Source organism: Chenopodium album, chromosome 6 (genome assembly GCF_948465745.1).
Source record: "Chenopodium album chromosome 6, dcCheAlbu1.1, whole genome shotgun sequence".
Classification (NCBI taxonomy): domain Eukaryota; kingdom Viridiplantae; phylum Streptophyta; class Magnoliopsida; order Caryophyllales; family Amaranthaceae; genus Chenopodium; species Chenopodium album.
The window spans coordinates 69,359,116-69,372,522 of record NC_137839.1 but is presented as its reverse complement, the minus strand read 5'-3'; the positions used below and the strand labels follow the sequence as shown (position 1 = coordinate 69,372,522).

Here is a 13,407-nt window from a genome sequence, read left to right as displayed (position 1 = left end):
AACCCTTGAACCCACCAACCCACTCACGACCACCACCAACCCACAAAACCACGAAAACCCTTGAACCCACCACCAACCCTGAGAAACCACGAACCCTTGAATCCACAAAACCACGAACCTTTGAACACACAAACCCATTGAAACCACTCATCACGACTACCACCAGCAGCCAACGAACCCTTGAACACCCAAAACCTTGAGAATGGAGTTGGAGGAGGAGAAAGAAAAGTAATGGGAATGAGGAAGAAGATGGAATTTGATGATGAAGGAAGAGAGTGAAAAATAATGGGTATGAGGAAGAAGATGAAGAATGATGAAGGTGGTTGGGAATTGGGATGGTAGGTAATTTAGATGGAAGAGGATTGATTTTGGTGGATTTAGTTAAGTTAATTAATGTTAGAGTTTAAGTTAACAAGATAAAATCGGATTTTTAATTAGGGTGTTTAAAAAAATAAGGGTAATTTTGTAAAATTATACAAAAAAACTTACTAAAATAGGAAAGAAATCACTTTGTTGCGAGTAATGTGAAACAACCGTTTTAGGAAATTGTTGCGAGTAATGTGAAGCGGGGGTAGTAAGATATTTGTGAAAGTGGGGTTAGTGGGGGAGAGAATTTATAAAATAATGGTGGGGTCATTTCCAAATATAGTAGTGTTGCAACTAATATGAAACTGCCGAAAATAGAAAATGTTGCAACTAATGTGAAACGGTGGGAGTATCTATAGGCGTCGTTCGAAGTGCGCTTACGTTAAAGCATGTGGTGAATATGCTTGACACTCATAGGAAGTGGGAATTGACATATTACGATTAGGGACAAGGAAAGTAGGGAGCCGCCAATAAGTTTTTAAGGAACTTGTAAACCGTTCATGGATCATAAAAGGAAACCACGATAAAGGGACAACGATAGGCAACAACGATTGACCAGTGAAGGTTACACCCCATTCATTTACTAACTCCATTTGGTTCGGAACCACGAAAGGAGGATCGGGACCGCGGGATGATGGTACGAAGTGAGTCATGGAGTCACATTCGCCTGTATTGGCCTCTACTCGATTCTTATAGTGAAAAGTGATTCATGTGATCTCAAAGGCATGCAAAAAAAAATTCAATTTGCTCCAAACTATTATTATGCTAAATTGGTTTAATATTAATGCAACATATAATTCTAAAATATTTGTTATCACTTGAATTAATAACAAGATTAAAAAGGAATCTAAACCGGTTGTCCAAATTATCTTATTAAGCGTGATTTTCAATTACACATTCCTTTTAACATGCAATATAGTGATCAATAAATATAATAAAATTAACATTAATATTGGAAGAAATTTAACAATAAATCCAACAATATAAAATCGTTAGAAAAATAATAGAAATAAAAGGAACATAATTCTTACTTTGATTATGTTTGCTTGCAACTATAAAATAATAAACAAGTTAGTAACTTCAAGGAAAAATAATAAAGCAATAATTAAATTAAATTAAATTAAATAGAGTTGATTTGGGGCCAAACCCTCAAACAGTTCTACCTTTCACGCCTTGGTTTAAGGACAAAACCTCGAGTAAAGTATGGACTCCTTGGAGTGCTTGAAGAGGGAATTTTGAAAGAAGAAGGGTAGGCTAGTGTTTAGGCTAGAGCATAGAAGAGAGAAAAAGAGAGTTAATTGATGCCTTGTACATCATAAATGAGGGGGCATTTATAGGGAAAATGAGTAGAAGGAATACACGGAACCCTAAAAAGATAAAAACCTTAAAAATAATGTCGCGACACGGTAGAGCATGCCGCTACACGTAGTCAGATACCGTCAGATGGGGGAAAATCCCGTGACACGGGGGAATATAGTGTGACGGGGGAAGTAATTAGGTTACGGGAGATAAAACACGTGAAGGGTTTACGCGGAAAGGACACAGAGTTGCCTTGTGTCACAGCACAGGCACCGTATCACGGGAAATCCCACCGTGGCGCGACATTGAGCCCCGTGATGCGGTGCATTTTGCCGTGACGCGACAAACTCTGCATCCATTTTTCCGTCTAAATACATTTTTGCCCTAATTTCATTCAGCCTATTAAAGTGTCAGTTGATAATTTCGGATCATTTCTGATTTATTATTTATTAATTGGGCCAAAATAATAAATAAAATAAAAAGGTTTGGGCAAAAATAATAAATAAACTAAATAAAATAAAAAAAGGTTTGGGCTAAAATTAAAAATAAACTATGCTTTGACTAAACATCAAGACTGATCCATGGACTATTAAAAACTGAATTTAATTAAATGCGATTTTTTTAGCACTCTCGGGATTAAATACTAAACCCGATCGACCAATAATGGCGTTGAAAGATTGTTCATCATCGGGTTTGGTTTCGGGGAGACATTTTTAGGTGTCTATAGTATCTAATTTGAATTTTTGACCAATTAATCAATGATAGTGATTATATATATGAAACAATATAGTATTGTGTATATAGTATTGTTGGAATTGTTTAATGAATATATTACTCCTAATTCATAAGAAACGACGGTCAAATGATGGGTGGTGAATAGTATAAAAGTCAAAGCGGATCAAGTAAAAAAGAATGGATGAAGTATTATTGGTAAAATTTCTATAACGACATAGACGAAGATTGACCTGACCTAACCCAACCCGACCCAAACTTGAACCGATAATTGGACCCGAAGACTAACCCGACCAGAATTGACCTAAAATGAAATGACCCGCCCTGAACTCGACCTGACCCGATCCAAACTCGACCCAAAGTGTTGACCCGAAACCCAACCCGACTAAATTACCATTGACCTGAAGCTGACACAAAACTCGAATTGACTCGACCCGAAACCGACTCGACCGAATGACTCGTTTGCCAGACCTATCTATACTAAATACAAATCAATGAAAATTTATAATTGAGTTATAATTTGAATCATTTACCATTAAACTATCAATGTCTCTTAGTACTTATTCTGCTTAATAGAATGATTTAAACTACGCATTGTAGTTTTATAATTTGACTATAACACTCTTTATTTCGCAACTTTTATTAACTACTCAATATATTATTATTTTATTATTTATTAATCATTTAATAAGTACGTAAACATAAATTTAGTTTTGAATTTCAAATTTAATTCACTATTAAAATATTAAAACCGTTGATTGGCATCAATTATTCTCACCATAATTTTTCTTAGTTTCCTTTACTTTCAATATTGAATTTATAGGAAAAATAACTATAATCAAATTACAAGAAATGTCTTGGAACATTGTTCGGGCAAAAAAACTAGTTATAAAATGCACAAGTAGTCAAGTAGTTACAACATGATGCAATGAGTTTGCAGCCTAACCATGACTCTAGTTCTCTAAAGTTCGGGATATGGGTTAGTCATAGAGGGTCTATGGTTATGAGTCCGGATGCACCGCGCGGAAGCCTTACCTTTGGAAGGGTTGGCGCGTGTGGATGGGACCCCGCGAGTTAAACTCGCTTCCATGGTTTGGTGAATTCAACATTCTCGGATGTACCCTTTGTTGCACAGAGCGTTCAATCAGGTAGATGGAGCATGAATTCCCAGAGGGTTATGTCCATATGTAGAACACATATGGGTTTCATAAAAGTGAGAAAAACTCAATCAGGAAGTAGGATCGAGCAAACAGTGCTAAAAACTGGTCGAAATAAGAACGCATATTTCTGGCTCGGTATTGGAAGAACGCAGCGCCAGCCAACACGGACCGTCGCCGCAATATAGCCTTGTCGCCTGGCGACAGAATTGTCGCTCGGCGACAGAGCCATATCGTCGGCGACAGGCTCTGTTTTCTAGACGCCAGTTCCTACATGCCTCAGCAAATAGAAATCCTCCCCAGCAGAGTCGCCAAAAACTGTAGGGAATATTTCAAGCATTACCCCAAACTTGAATCCCACTGTAATCATACACTTAAGCATGGTGGCGTCCAAAGGGAAGGAAGCTAGAGCAAAAGAGTCGCCAACAAGTTTTAGGAACTTGTAAACCGTTCACAGGGTGAAGGTTACACCCCTTAACGATCCAGGAGATCGTCAACTCCAATAGGTCTGGAACCAAGACTGGAAGTTCGGGGATGAAGGTATAAATATAATCTAAAAGAGAAAGAACCTGCCTTAATAATAGGCCTCTACTTTATTCTTCTCGTTTTCATGTGCGCTTTCTGACTAACATGCAATCATTAGGATTACCCTAAACCTGTTTATCTATGTTGGTTGAATATTAATGCACAAATAAATCTATTATTGGCGATCACTTGAATTATAATCAAATTAACCCTAAACAAGATTATTAATTATCTTATTAAGCGTGATTACAAATACAAATTCCCTTTAAACATGCATAAAAGGCGTGATCAAGCAATAACAATAAATATAATCAAGTAACATAATAATAATAATAATCATAACAATTATAATCATAATAATTAAAAATAATCATGTTAAAGCATAATAATAGCAAGATCCTGATGAGTGACATTTATGTCACTCTTAGGGAGTAGTATTAGAGTCATTTTCGTGTTTATTTTATCTTATTTTCCCTTTCTTTCTCTTGTTTTCTCTTTAATAACATTTCTTGTTTATTTGGTAATTTTGTCGTGTTTTAGTTATTTTCGTAGTTTTTATTAGAATTAGTTTATTTTCGTATTTTATTTGCTTTCGATTTATTTTATTTTGTTCCTTTCCTTTGTTCCTTTCCTTTGTTACTTTCATAGTTTTAATTAGTTTTAAGTTTATTTTATTTACTTGTATAGTTTTATGTCTTTATTAGTTTTAGTTTTATTTCTCTTATTTCTATTTTACTTTTATTTATTTTTATTAGTTTAGTGTTACTTCTCTTTTTCTATTTTATTTTATTTATTTCCTTTTTATTTATTTTATTTTATTTGTCTCGGTTTCACACTTTTATCCTCGGGTTTGTTTGTGTGTAGGCTCGAGTTCAAGGTCCAAGTCAAGGTTTTTCAATTGCCACCCAACATCAAGCCACTGCTGCCTCCTTCCACCACACAGCCACGCACCTGCGAACAGCCACCACAACCGCACCTTTCTTCACCTTTGCTGCTCCAACCTCCACCATCAACAACTAAGTTCCCCTGCTCCATCTCCACCACAATCAACCACAGCAGCCGCAACAACAACCCAACCACACCGCTGCTCCCTCACATCACCACTCTCACCATCCACGCAACCACCAACCAAATCAGCCCACCAATTAACCGCATCAACCAACACCAACACCACCAATCAGAATTCAGGAGCAGCCCCTACTGCCATTAATTATCTCTCCACCACCTCACCTCCGTATCCACCACCAGCCGCACCACAATTCTCAATCACCAACCGTCAACAGCCGCATCACCAATTTACAGCAACAAATCAGCCACCAATTGCAACCCCACTTCGCATAAGCAACGGCAAAAATCAGAGCAATTACGAATTATCATGGTTCGGGCAAACCATTGAGGAGTTCGATCGAAATGCAAAAACAGTCAGAAACTTTTGAAGTTGTCTAAATTGAATAGGTGTGGTCAAACATACCCAACCAACCCGTAGTTCGGTCGAACCTACCCGAGGTTTGATCGAACCACTCCACGAGCTTCACACATGGTTTTTAATGAAGATCGAATGGCCTTGATTTGATGATCGATTATAGCCGTTGAGGATGAACGGTGGTGATTCTTTGATGAAGCTTGATGATGGATTTTGATGGGTGTGAAGTAGGGGATTATTCCACCATTTTTAAGCAGCCAATTTCGAAGAAGAACGTCTGGTTGTTTTGTGGGAATTAGTTTTTGTTTTTATTTTCTTTTTCTTTTATTTTTATTTCTTTGTTTTCTTTTCCCTTTTTCTTATTTCTTTCTTTTATTTTTATATTTAGTTTTCTTATTTTATTTTTCCTTTTTACTTTCTTTTCTTTTCTTTTACTTAGTATTCTTAGCTTAGTAGATATATCCATTTTTGGGGTAATTAGAAGGGGAGGAAAAACTATTACCAAATATTCCACTCTCTAATTAGTTTTAGGAGAGCTTCTCTCTCTAGGTTTAGGGTAGGATTAGGATAGTTTAGAGAGAGAAAGTAATGGTTTCACCATTGTTGAACTTGGATATTGAAGAGGAAGATTGATCATTTTGCTTGTAGATTTTCACATTCAATCAATGAGAATCTCTAACTCTCTCTCCTCTATTTTTATTTGCTTTATTTTGATTATTATTTTGGTTGTTGGTATTGCTTGTTAATCATGTTTATTCTTGATTATTTGTTAATTAATCTTGTTATTATCATGATTAGTGAGTAATTTCCCCATTAAGGGGATGGTTGTGGTGTAGTTGGATCTTGAGCATGTCCTAGGTTTTAGGATTAATTTATTTGTGATTTAAGTCTTTATATGCTTGATATTCTTTAATCTTCTTGCAAGTGCACATTGTTGGTTGATTAAAGGTGAATATTTGCTAACAAGGAACGGAAGTTGACTTAGTTAAGGTTCATTACTATCGATTGTTATTTAATAGTACCTCCTAGTATATGGTTCTAATGTGGAAACATAGAGGCTATGTTAGGAGAAGCCAATTGACCCCGGAAGGCGGCTAGATTGGATCCTTTACTTCGATATTCGAGCATGTTTAGTTCATAATTAATTCAATTTCTATGTCTTTGTTTATGTTCAAGTGAATGCTATACCTAAACCACTTCCCTTAATGTATTATTTCTTGTTTTAGCATCTTTAGACTTTAGTTTATTTATCTCTTATTCCGGACTAGCTTAATTGTCGATAACATTTGGTGGTGTTTATCCGTTCTCTGTGGCTCGACCCCTATGTTTGCCTTATACTCGTATTAGGTTTGTTTAGGTTGTATAAATTGTATTTGATCTAGGGATAGACAATTGACGACGCGTTTATTCCCTTGTCAGATCCTAGACATGATACTAACAAGATTAATAACAAACCCTAGCATGTCACTAAACATCAAAGATCAAAGCTTTAACCCTAATATGATACTAACATGATATTATGAAAGAAAATAGGAAGCATCATAGAAATAATAATTGATATAAGGAACTTATTGTTGTCACCCTAAACATGATACTAGGAATCAAAATAACAATCTAAACATGATTTCTATATCATTATAACAATGAAAACAATTAAAGCACTTACTTGGATGCCTCGTATCTCTTTCTAATAACAAAATACACACGTTAGTAGCTTCAAGGAAAATATAAAATCAAACAATTAAATTAAATAATTGAAAGAGAGATTTGGGACCAAACCCTAAGATATTAAAACCTTTCACGTCTAGGGTGAAGGCAACTTCGAACTTGGCTAGGTGTTTCTAGATCTAATGTATGAGGAATTGTGTTTGTAAAAGGCTAGGCTAGAAAGAGGGAGAGAGAATTACGAAATTCTTGATGAGAGTTGACGAGAATTGATGAAAATTGGTGAGAAGAATTAAAGAATTGATGATTGAAAACAGAATTTTAGGAGGCTATTTATAGAGAAAATCTACCGGATGTGATAAAAAACGAATCAGAGTTTCGAAAAGAATAAAACACGATCGCAACGTCAAACACGCGCGTGACGCCAAACGCCGGAGTCTAGCGCCAGACGCCAGATCTGGCGCCAGACGCAAGGCTTGGCGTCCGGCGCTGCAAAACAGTTTTTTTTGCGGATTTTTTTTTATCATATCTTTTGATCTAAAAGTCTAAATAATATAATATGTCGTTGGAAAGCTCGTGAAATCTACTTTCCAAACCAAATAAAATCAGATTAAAATCTTTTGTAGATAAAAAGATATGGCCGAAATAGTGGAAGGGTGTCAGTTTTGGATAGAGTTTCATATCTCAATCATATCTTTTTCGTTATAGCTCGGATTTAATATTATAATATATCATTGGAAAGATAATTTCAAGATCTATCCAACCATATAAAATTTGGATAAAGATTATGATGCACGAAAATAAAATCTGAATATATTTCACTTCTTACAAAACAACGATTCTAAAAAAGAGTAGTTTTATTCAATTTCAAACTCTTTGAAACATAATTATCAATCCTAACTTCATCAGAGTTTAAAAGAACCTTCTAGAGTATTCTAGAAGACTATAATAAATCCTAATAGCTTTAGGAATGACAATTAATAATAGGCCCTCCTCTAGATCATTGGGCCGCATATAAAAACCGAACCGGGCCCAGTTTAGTATTTTGGCCATAACTTCCTCATTATTCATCGGAATTGGGCTTATAATATATCGTTGGAAAGGTCTTTTCAAGCCCCATCCAACTACACTATTATTGGACCCTTATCATGGACCAAACTAAATTGGAATGCACGTTTTTCATAAATAAGGTAAAAAAAGGAATATTTTCAAAATAGAAAGAAGAGATATTTTAATAAAAACATCCTCATCACTAGACTTTTCACACTTTTGCTTCATTCGATAATCAAATGACATGAAAGGTATTCATCACTGGGTTTGGTTTTGGGGAGACACAAATGGGTGTCTACTATAAGTAAATTGATTATTCACGAAAAACAAAAGAAAACAGAATATAATATAATCAGTTCAATCTATAAAATCCTCAATATTTATTAATTTATTATTATTGGGCAAATATTACGAGTATATAGATTTGTAAAAATTAAAATAACAGTTGAATAATATGAAAAAAACACATTAAATAACGAAATCAACAAGTTGAATTTGTTCAATTCGTATAATCTTCATAAAATAATAAATATTTGAACATTAACACCTAAATTGAAATTAAAAATATTGAAAATTAACACACAAATAAGTATGGAAATTAAATCTATCCAATTGAATAACAAAAATTAGGAACAAATTAAATAAGAAATTAGAAAAATTACCCAAATATATATATGATTATTGGTCGCCAATTTCATGATTGTCTAGAGCTCATTTATGAGCATCAAATCAAAAGTCGTGAACTAGAAATCCAAATTTCTAGTGACAAATTACATAAATGATAGGAAAGTGATGAGAAATACAAAATGTGAAGAACAATTTTATTCCAATTAAGATTTAAACGTTTATGGGTGACTACTGACTAGGGGAAAATATGGAATTTATATTGTTAGTTTGGGAATTGATTTGGAGAATAAATTGGGAAGGATATTAAAGAGAAGATATTAATTAGTGGAAGATTGTAAGTTGTACTACCTCCGTCTCCGAAAGAACGACCCATTTGGTCTAATTTTAGTCCCAAAAAGAATGACCCATTTGCATTTAAATCCCCACCAATTTGCAATAAATTTGTTTAAAATTAGCTTCCCCATATAAAATTTTGTTTCCCTATGTATTTTTATTACTTTCTTTCTCTATTTTTTTACAAACCCCATGTAAATTTATCTTTTCAATATACTTTTATTTCCATTTATTTAACTTTCTTAATACCCGCGAAATCAACTCAAATGGGTTGTTCTTTCAGGGACGGAGGGAGTAATTGATTATGGTTTTGGAAATTGGAATATTCAACATTCCAAGAATGAAGACAAAATTTCCATACATTCGACTCAATGCCTGCGCATTTTCTTCTTTTGCTTTTACTTTTTTTTTTTCACATAATTTGGGCTTCCGAATTTGGGGCCCTGGGCAGTTGCCTCGGCCGCCCTGGTCCAAATACGGGCCTGACCGTGCCCGTGCCAATTTTTTAAAATTGTGTTCATGGCACGGCCTACTCCTTAGTCACCGTGTCAGGCCATGCCACCACCGTGCCCTACTCGTGCCGCCCGCGGGCCAGTACGGCCTATGCCCACCTCTAAGCGCAATAGGTAGTTTGTAGGGTTGTATTAGGAATCATAGGAATGATATAATGCAATAATTATAGCACTGTGAAAAATTTTGTCCTCAAACTTTGGGATTGGATGAAATATTTCCATTGGATTCGTGTATCTAATTGGCTATACAATAAATAATTGGCCCAAACAGTCCACGGTCCACCATCCTTAAAATTTCCAAACTTTTTCCCACGATGTATGATTGTATGATGGCGTGAATTTTCTTTCAGGCGACTTTGGGTTGGGAAACTTGTGAATTGTGGTGGGTTGAATTATTTATCTATGGGTAACTCTTAAACATACTATGCATAAAGATAAGGTATTGATTATATTTCATACCTCTAATAATATTGGAAATTTAATTTGAAGTCTGTACTAGTATGCAATTTATCCGTCTAAAAAAAGACAGAATATGACAAATTAAACTTTTCTTCTTCTTTTATTTAAAGGTAAGAAAAAGGAAAAAACATTAGAAAACTCTCTTCACTTCTCATGAGAGGAATACTAAACTCATTTCTTCAATTTAGTATATTATGATATGGATCACTTTATCTATTCAACTGATTTTCACTTATCTTATTAAGCCTTATTAATTAGTTGTAATTTGAACTTGGTTATCCGACCTTATCAAAACTTATATTTCTTGAATTAATATGAACTTATTAGATTTTGGGCATGTTCACATTTTCTGAACTGAGCTGAACTGAATTCAACTGAACTGATTTGAACTGAACTGAACTGAACTGATTTGAACTGAACTGAACTGAGCTAAAATGAATATTTTATGAGAGAGGAAAATTAGGAGCTGAACTAATTAAAGCTGAACTGAATTGAACTCAAATTAAGTAAATGTGAACAGACCCTTTATATAAGTGAAATTAAGGTAAACAAAACATGCCCTTAGTAGTTTTTTTAGTTGGGTAACTTTGATAATATGTATATAAAGTATTAATTATTGCTAGAATTATTTCTTTCTTTAAATATAAGTTTGAATTTACAATAGTGTCACATTTAAAAAAAAAAAAAAAAAAAAAAAAAAAGACTTATATTAATCATAAAAAAATACATTGATCGTTAGATTATTTTTTTAATTTTATATATAGTCCTTAATTTTTCGGCCTTTATTTAATCCTTTTTCTATTAAGCAACTACTAGCTATTATGGTGCATGAGAGTAATGAGACTCATGTGTTTTAAGGAACATAATGGTTATGATTATATAAAGACTTGTTTTTAGCTCTTATGTTTTATAATACGTAGTAAATTGTATGTCCAAAACCTAGAACGACTCCTTGGCCAATCTAAGTTTTTGTACAATTAAAACGCCAAAAAGAATCACTAATTGGAATTTTTTATGTACAATAGCAATGGTAATTTATTATGAATCGTCTTTTACAATGGGTAATTCTTGCATAAGATACCTAGTAAATATTTACATACTTTGCTTAAATAACTAATATTCGGTTTGATATTCATATCGTTTGATACAAGACCTATTATATATGTAAATAATATTCGCCTAATTAATTACCTTTACCACCGAAAACTAATCACCTAATTGGCTCAAAAAGGACACAAATTTGATCCTCCTCATACATCTATAAACTTCCTATCTAGCTATAGGTATAGCAACAATGATATTACAAAAAAGGCATAAAAACCAAATACAAAAATGAAATGAGAGACAAAGGAGGAGAGGAAAAGAAAGCAACGAACCAAAAAAAGTAGCCCTCTTATTCAAAAATGGGGTCCATTCAAATATTGTCTGATCCTCCCTCTCTCAAATCTTAAGATGTGACCTCCATCATCTTCTTCCCCCACTTCATTACCCTCATTCACCAAATTTTGTCTCCTCACTTCTTTCCTTTTTTTTTCAAAACAAATAGTACTAAAAATAAAATAAAATTTAAAGAATCCCTATATTTTTTTTTCTTTAAAAGGTACTACATAATATATGTTCATGGACTCCATGGAGACCATCACAAAATTCACATCCGAACCCTCACCACTAGTGTCAATGATGTGTTCCGATAACCAAGCCAGGGCGGTTGGTGCTCCACCAGCCGCCCCAGTGCTTAGTCGTTACGAGTCCCAGAAACGTAGGGACTGGAACACTTTTGGGCAGTACCTTAATAACATGAGACCGCCCGTGGCGGTAACTCAGTGCACGTGCCATCACGTGCTGGATTTTCTTAGGTACCTTGATCAGTTTGGAAAAACTAAGGTTCACTTACATGGGTGTACTTTTTATGGGCAGCCTGACCCTCCTGCTCCTTGTAGCTGCCCGCTCCGGCAGGCTTGGGGTAGCCTCGATGCCTTGATCGGACGGCTACGAGCTGCTTACGAGGAGCACGGTGGGTCACCCGAGTCGAATCCGTTCGGAAACGGGACTATTCGGGTTTACCTAAGGGAGGTCAAGGATTGTCAAGCTAAAGCTAGAGGAATTCCTTACAAGAAGAAAAAGAAGAAGAGAAAGGTTTTAAAAACAAGTGATGGATCTTCTTCAAATCGTCGGTTTTAAGGTATAAACATCTTTATCTTATCTATAAATTATAACTTTGTATATATCTTAAATTGACATAATACATATTTAACCTTTTTTTTATTGTTCTTTTATTTATTTCTTAGCTGTTGAATTAATTGAATTTAATTATTTAATCTATTAATAATCCCTTTTCCAAACAAGATAAATGACATGATCAAGATTTACTATTCATTAAAATTGAACTTATTACTCAATAAAATAAAATAAAAAATGAAAAAGAAATAAAAGTCATATGGATTAATTGAACAGAGTAAAACCCTAATTTAATTAAATTTCTTGAACATTAGGCTAACGTTATAGTTATTATTATACATAATTATGTAATGAATTATATATTTTATAGGTGTATAAATCCAAATAATTAAGTAGTGCTTGTTCACTGTTAAGAGAGGAATTTCTAGTTAGATAAGCAATTCTCTCTCTTATCATGCGAAAAATACTGTTATTAAGATCTTATGTTATGTTATGCATGTGATTACATAGTATTGTTATATACGTATGTACTTGTGTAGTACAAATTTAGGTGATCTTTTCATTTAGATGATCTTTACTAAATTAGGAAACTTGTTTTGCACAATTTTGTTGCTTATTTCAATCGATGTCATTTTTTTTCTTGTCTTATCGTTCAACATATATAATGTTTAGTATCGAAATTTTGCAATTATACGTATGGTTGATCCCCGAAATTAACTATAAGTGTATTGATCTAGCATCACATTTTTTGTAAATGAGAGATTAATATTTACTAATATATAGCTTCAAATTGAAAGTGAAAGTCTAATACTGTAGGAAATGGGTTCTACTACTCTAGTGTTGTTAATTAATCTTGTTAATTGAGACAAAAAGTTTAAAAGATTCCCCTTTATATTTTCTGTGTTTTATCATAGCAATGGTGGTCAGGTATATTTGTGTGAGTTTGTCGCAAGTTGCTTACCTTAATTTGAGACATATTAAGACACATCGTACAAAACATAAAATGGTAAAGAAGCCTAAATTTGATTCAGTTGTCTAATAAAATTAAAAGGAACAAATTTCATTCAAGTAATTAAAATCA

The 13,407-nt window shown here is 33.9% G+C and overlaps 1 pseudogene; it reads left to right on the top strand.

Moving 5' to 3' along the window:
• The first annotated feature begins 11,828 nt into the window (after positions 1 to 11,828).
• Positions 11,829 to 12,329, top strand: LOC145637120 (protein LIGHT-DEPENDENT SHORT HYPOCOTYLS 10 pseudogene; annotated as a pseudogene).
• The last annotated feature ends 1,078 nt before the right edge of the window (positions 12,330 to 13,407 follow it).